This window comes from Mirounga leonina, unplaced genomic scaffold (genome assembly GCF_011800145.1).
Source record: "Mirounga leonina isolate KUSES-001 unplaced genomic scaffold, KU_Mleo_1.0 Mir_151, whole genome shotgun sequence".
NCBI lineage: Eukaryota > Metazoa > Chordata > Mammalia > Carnivora > Phocidae > Mirounga > Mirounga leonina.
The window spans coordinates 79,516,462-79,524,393 of NW_023270377.1; positions in this window are offsets into that span (position 1 = coordinate 79,516,462).

Consider the following 7,932-nt stretch of genomic DNA (forward strand, 5'->3'; position numbering starts at 1 on the left):
GTTATTTCCTAGTCTCCCCCACCCCCGCCCTGTGAATAGGCATGTTGTATTATATAACATATCCTGAGCATTCTTGACAGACTGTTGGCTGTCTATTTATCAATGGCAACTATTCCACTTGTTGAAAACGGGAAGCAATAACATTCATCTGACCAGTTTTCTCTTAAAGCCATTTCCATGATGACGGGACTCAATTATATTTATCTCAGTCACTCCTGATAAATTTGAAGAAATAAAAAGTATCTGAAATTAAAAAAAAGAAAAAGGTAACCTCAAATTGGTAGAAAAGATTCGTGATGTTTTCATTTGCCCTTGTCTCACCCACCTCTGTGGTATATCTATAGGCTTGAAGATTGTATGTCATGTTCCCAGTGTAGGACTCTAGTCCCTGGTTCCAGAAGGAGTAAAACAAACCTTACTTGCAAAGAATTGTGTTTGTCTGGTCTAACCTGTCTGAAAAGGACTGACACAGGTTCTTTGTTTTTGTTTTGCCTAACCTGTAACTTGCTCAGGCTGGAAAAGTGGTGGACATTTCATCGAGGTGGGGCAAATGACTATGGTTGAAGTATGCTATACAGGGCCAAAATCTGAAGTGGAAAACCTGGGGAGAGAGTTTCTTTGGGAAATTAAGGGCATTCAAAAGGACCCTTGCATACTGGGAATTTAGAAAGTCACGTACATGCCCAGGGTAGAACACATGCCAGAAAAGACCTGAGAAGACTTTAAGCTTTCATCTCTGGCTGATCTCTTGGTTAACACAAAGAAGAAGTAAGGCTTAAAGCAGAGCTGTAAATGGTCTGGCTAAACATTTAGGAAATGCCCCAACACAGAGTATATTGCAAAAACTGGGAGATAATTTTTTTCTTTTATTTGTTAGTTCTCTCCTCTTTCTGCTTTGTTTTGTTTTTCCCTGGGGGTGGGGGTAGGGCTCCTGGCATTCAAAGAAATCTCTGTTAAAACACTAATTGAATGCAAGATAAAGAAACAGACTTCAGAGGCCATACATGACTAAGAATACAGACTTTACAAAAATAGCTTAGAAAAGTCACCAAACAGCTACATCCTATGGCAAGCAAGAAATGTTCCCAGAGTAGGACTCTAGTCCCTGGTTCCAGAAGGGGTAGAACAAACCTTACTTGCAAAGAATTTCTCCTCTTCGAGGAGAGCAAAAAAAATTCTGATTTCCAGAGTTACCACATTATAAAATTCAAAGTGTAGCTTTCAACAAAAAATGATGAAGCATGTAAAGGAACAAGAAAATATATCCCACTCATAGAATTAACAGAAACTCTCCCTGAAAAACAGAAAGAAAAAAGAATAAAAATAAACAAATAGAGCCTAAGAGATGTGGGGTACCATAAAGTATGCCAACATGCACTTAACGGGAATTGCAGGAGAAGAGAGAGAGAGAAAGAAACAGAAAGAATATTTGGATAAATAATGGCTGAAAACTTACCAAATTTGATAAAAGATACAAATCTACACATTCAGGAAGCTCAGTGAACTACATGAAGGATACATGCAAAAAGATCCATTACAAGAAACATCATAGGGCGCCTGGGTGGCTCAGTCGTTGGGCATCTGCCTTCGGCTCAGGTCATGATCCTGGGGTCCTGGGATTGAGCCCCGCATCGGGCTCCCTGCTCGGCGGGAAGCCTGCTTCTCCCTCTCCCACTCCCTCTGCTTGTGTTCCCTCTCTCGCTGTATCTCTCTCTGTCAAATAAATAAATAAAATCTTTAAAAAAAATAAAAAATAAAAAAAGAAACATCATAGTCAAGTTGTCAAAAGGCAAACACAAAGAGGGAATCTTGAGAATGGCAAGAGAAAAGTGACTTGCCACATACAAGTAATACTCAGTGAGTCATAGCAGATGTATCACCAGAAATTGTGGAGGCCAGAGAAAAGTGCTGAAAGGAAAAAAATGTCAACCAAGACTTCCATATCTGACAAAATTATCCTTCAAAGATGGAGAAATTAAGACATTCCCAGATAAACAAAAGCTATGGGAATATGTTGTTAGCAGAGCTGCCCTACAAGAAATGCTAAAGAGAGTCCTTCTGGGCCGAAATGAAAAGACACTAGATAGTAACTCAAAGCCATACAAAGAAATAAAAAACTTCAGATACCTACATGGGAAAATATAAAAGCTAGTCCTATGTTTTTTTTGTTGTAGTCTCTCTCTCTCTCTTTTTTTTTTTTTTTTTGTTTCCTACAGAATTTAAAAGACAAATGTATAAAACAATACTTACAAATCTATCTTAATGGGCACACCACATATAAAGATGTCATTTATGGCAACAGAAGAGGGGAGGTTGGAGCTTATAGGAACAGAGTTCTTATATGCTGTTGGACCTAAGTTGGTACCAATTCAAGCTAGACTGTTATAAATTTAGGATGTTAATTGTAGCCCCCATGGTAAACACTAAGACAATATTCAAAAATATATACACAAAAAATAAATGAAAAGGGAATCAAAATGGTATGCTACAAAAAAATCTTATACACATAAGAAGTCAGTAATGGAAAAAATTGGAGGGGAAAAAGGTGTAAGACATACAGAAAACAAACAAAAAAATGGTGGTTAGGCCTTCCTTATCAGTAACTACTGTGAATGTAAATAAATTAAGCTCTCTAGTTGTTAGAAGGTGAAGAGGGTCGGTAATGTATCCTCCAGACCTAGAAGGCACTTTTATACTGAAAATTGCAGCAAGCCTCTTGTACAGTTTTATTCAGGGTGACTGCCTGCCAGGGGAGGTCTGGAGGGCAGACGCTCCAGGCAGTACCACGCGGCAATCCCTGGCCCATTTCCCCCTCCTTCTCTGGACCTTAATCTGCAGCTTTTATGGAGTAAGGGACATGGTGGTGAGGCCCCAGGGTAGTTACCTAAAGCGGCACCATCTGCGCACCAGCGGGGAGAACAAGATGGAGGCCAGAGATGAAGTCACATTGGCAGCACTTGTACCCCAATCAAAAGGCAGAGATTGGCAGAATGCTTTAAAACACGTAATCTACTATATGCTATTTACAAAAGACTCACTTTAGATTCAAAAACACAAATTGGTTGAAAGTGAGAGGAAAAAGAAAATATTTCAGCAAACGGTAGCCAAAAGAGAGCTGACTGGCTATATTAGAAATATCTGAAAAATATCAGATAATATCAGAAAAAAAATGGACTTTAAGTCAAAAACTGTTACAAGAAACAAAGATGAGTATTTTTTTTTTAAAAAGATTTTGTTTATTTATGTGACAGAGAGAGAGAGAGAGAGCACAAGTAGGCAGAGTGGCAGGCAGAGGAAGAAGCAGGCTCTCCACTGAGCAGGGAGCCGGACGTGGGGCTTGATCCCAGGACCCCAGGATCGTGACCTGAGCTGAAGGCAGCCGCTTAACCAACTGAGCCATCCAGGCGCCCCAAAGATGAGTATTATATACTGATAAGAGGGTCAATTCATTAAGAAGATATCACATTACAAACATACACACCAAACAAGAGCACCCCAAAATGTATGAAACGAACATTGATAGAATTTATGGGAGAAACAGTTTTATAATAATAGTTGGAGACTTCGATAACCACTTTCAATAACAGATGGAACATCTATAAAGAGTAAAGCAGTAAAGGACTCTAACAGTCTATAAACCAACTAGATTTAACAGACACCTGTAGAACACTCCACCCAGCAACAGCAGAATACACATTTTTCTCAAGTGCTCAGGGAACATTCACCATAATAGACCATATGTTAAGCCACAAAACACATTTTAATAAATTTAGAAGAGTGAAATTATACAAAGTGTCTTCTCTAACCACAATTGAGTGAAAGTAGAAATCAATAACAGAAAGGAAAGTGAAAAACTAACAAATACTTGGAAATTGAACAACACACTTTGGAACAATCAATGGGTCAAAAAAGAAATCACCAGAGAGTTTAGAAAATACTTGTGATTAATGAAAATGAGAAAACAACACACCAAAACTTATGGGTATTACGAAGGTAGTGCTCAGAGGGAAATTTATATCAGTAAATGTCTACATTAAAAGAGAATAAAGATCTCAAATCAATAACCTAACTTGGCATCTTAAGAAACTAGGGAAAGAAGACCAAACTAGGGGCTCCTGGGTGGCTCAGTAGGTTAAGTGGCTGCCTTTGGCCAGGTCATGATCTCATGTGTCCTGGAATTGAGCCTCACATCCAGCTCCTTGCTAGATGGGCAACTTGCTTATGCTCTATTGCGCGTGCTCTCTCTTTCTCTCTCAAATAAATAAATAAATAAAATATTTTTTAAAAAGTCAATCAACATAATAAACAACATTAATAAAATTACAGAAAAAAAAAACCAACATATGATCATCTCAGTTGACATAGAAAAGGCATTTGACAAAAGCCAACACATTTTCATGATAGAAACACTTGGAAAACTAGAAGTAAGAGGGAACTTCATCAATATCATAAAGGGCATTTATGGAAAATCTACAGTTAACACCATACTCAGTGCTGAAAGTCTGAAAGCTTTTCCTTTAAGATCAGGAACAAGACAAGGATGCCCACTTTCACCACTGTTATTCAACATTGCACTGGAAGTTCCAGCAAGAGTAATTAGGTAAGGAAAAGGAATACAAGGCATCTTAACTGGAGAGAAAGTAAAACTATCTCTGTTCACAGAAGATATGATCCTACATGTAGAAAATCTGAAAGAATCTACAAAAATGACTACTAGAGCTAATAAATATATTCAGCAAAGTTGCAGGATCCAAAATGAACCTGCAAAATCAGTTGTATTTCTGTCCACCAGCAATGAACAACCCATAAAGGAAAGTAAGAGAATTCCTCTTATCACAGCATATTAAAGAATAAAATTTAAAGAAGAAAGTTAACCAAGAAAGTGAAAGACTTGAATACTGAAAACTACAAAACAGTGTGAAAGAAATTAAATACCTAAATAAATGGAAAGACAATCCATGTTCACAGACTGGAAAACTTAATATTGTTAAGATTGTAGGGGCATCCGGGTGGCTCAGTCAGTTAAGCGTCTGCTTTCGGCTCAGGTCATGATCCCGGAGTCCTGGGATCGAGCCCTGGGTCGGGCTCCCCGCTCAGTGGGGAGTCTGCTTCTGCCTCTCCTCCTTGCTCTTGTTCTCTCTCTCAAATAAACAAACAAACAAAAAAGATTGTAATACTACCCACAAAAATCTCCAGGTTCAGTGCAGTTCTTATAAAAATTCCAATCAGTGTTTTTGCAGATTTGGAAATGCCAATCCTCAAATTTATATGGAATTGTAAGGACCCCAAATAGTCAAAACAGTCTTGAAAAAGAAAAAGAAAATTGGAAAGCTCATTTCCCAGTTTCAAACCATATTGCAAAGCAATGGTAATGACATTCTGGTAGTCGTACAAGGGTATATCTATATATAGATAGATAGATCAGTGGAATAGAATTGGGAATGCAGAAATTAACCCTTCCCCCAAGGCCAGTTGATTTCTACAAGAGTGCCAAGACCACTTACCAGGGAAACAAGAGTCTTTTCAAGTAATGGGGGAGGGACAACTGGATATCACATACAGAAGAGTAAAGTTTGGCCCTGAACTCACAGCTTATATAAAAATCAATTCAAAATGGATCAATGATCTAAGTATAAGAGCTCAAAACCAAAAAAATCTTTTTTTTTTTTTTAAAGATTTTATTTATTTATTTGACAGAGAGAGACACAGTGAGAGCAGGATCACAAGCAGGGGGAGAGGGAGAGGGAGAAACAGGCTTCCCATGGAGCAGGGAGCCCGATGCGGGGCTCGATCCCAGGACCCTGGGATCATGACCTGAGCCGAAGGCAGATGCTTAACGACTGAGCCACCCAGGCGCCCCAAAACCAAAAAAATCTTATAAAAACGCACAGGAGTAAGTCTTCATGATCTTATCTTGTATTTGGCAATGAATTTTTAGATAATACTAAAAGCACAGGTAACAAAAGAAAAACTAGATAAATTGGACTTTGTCAAAATTAAAAACTTTGTGCATCAAAGAACATTATCAAGAAAATGAAAAGATAAGCTATAGCATTGGAGAAAATCTTTGCAAATCCTATAAGGGTTTACTATCCAAAATATATTAAGACCCTTGAAATTCAAAACAAAAAGGTGGACAACCCAATTTAAAAATGAGTAAAGGACTTGAATAGACCCTTCTCCAGAGAAGATATACAAATGGCCGATAAGCACACAAAGATGTTTAGCTTCATTAGTCATTAGGGAAACGCAAAATCAAAATAATGAGGTACCAATTCACAAAAACTAGGATGGATATCATTTAAAAAAAAAGGGGGGGGGAATAAAGTGTTGGTGAGGATGTGGAGAAACTAGAACTCTTGTACTCAAAAAGTTCAACACAGAATTACCTTATGATGCAGCGGTTCCTCTCCTGGCTGAATACTCAAAAACACTGAAAATAGGTACTTAAACCAATACAGGTACATATATGTTCATAGCAGTGTAAGTCCAGAGATAGGAAAAACCCAAAATAAACACATCGACAAATGAATAGATAAGCAAATTGTGGTATATACATACAATGCAATATTATGCAGCTCTAAAAGGGAATGAAGTACTGGTATATACTACAACAGTAGATAACTTTAAAAACATTATGCTAGGGACGCCTGGGCAACTTTGGCTCAGGTCATGATCCTGGAGTCCTGGGCACCTGCTCAGTGGGGAGTCTGCTTTGACTCTGACCCTCTGACTCTCCCCCGCTGCTGCTCGTGCTCTCTCTCTCTCTCAAATGAATTTAAAAAACAAAGAACAAAAAAACATTATGCTAAGTGAAAGAAGCCAGGCACAAAAGGTCATGTGTGGTTTTATTTATATAAAATATCCAGAATAGGAAAACCATAGAGACATAAAACAGATTGATGGTTGTCAGGGGCTGGAGGGAGAAAGAAATGGATGAGTAACTGCTTAATGGCTAAGGGGTTTCTTTTAGGGGTGTTGAAATGGATCTGCTGGGATTTTTGTCAGATTTTTTTCCAATAGAAAAATTGGTGAAGGGACATAAAAGTGGACCTTAAATATATGAAAAAATACTCGGTCTCTTTCATTATAAGAATTCTAAGCTAAACTTACACTGAGATACTATTTTTCACCTTTCAGATTAACAAAAATTCCAAAGTTTAAAAACACACTGTATTGGGGGGCACCTGGGTGGCACAGTCGGTTGGCTATCCAACTTTTGGTTTTGGCTCAGGCCATGATCTCAGGGTGGTGAGATCCAGCCCAGAGTTGGGCTCCACACTCAGAGCGCAGTCCCCTCGACTCTCTCTCTCTCTCTGCCCACCCCCATCCCGCACGTGGCGTGCGAGTGCTCTCTCTCTAAAATAAATAAATAAATCTTTAAAACAAAACAAAACAAAAAAACACTGTACTGGTAAGACTGGGTGGGAATGGAAACTCAAATATTACTGGTGAGAGGGCAGAATCCTACAACCTCCATTCTGTTAATACATTCCATTTCTTGGACATACTTTTAAATGAAAAAAGGTGCAAAATAATGTATGTAGTTTGCTCCATTTTGTGTAAGAAAGAAGATAAGAATTTGAGTGGTTTTGTTAGTTTGTTTCCTTGTCTTTGCATTGAGAAACACTGAATGCACAAACCAAACACTAATAAATGTGGAAATACAGCTAACTGTAGAGGTGGATTAGGCAGTGAGAGACTTCTTAGGGCAATGTTTAATTGCTGAATCCCTGCACCTCAACAACACTGGTATATGGTAGGTCTTTAATGAATATTGAATGAATGAATGATGTGATACATGGCCTTAAAGAGTAGAGCTTGGACCAATGGGTTGGGAAGTAGATGAAGATTCTAGCTCAGCATCAGGAAGATCTCTCTATCTCTTCCTTCCTTCCTTCCTTCCTTCCTTCCTTCCTTCCTTCCTTCCTT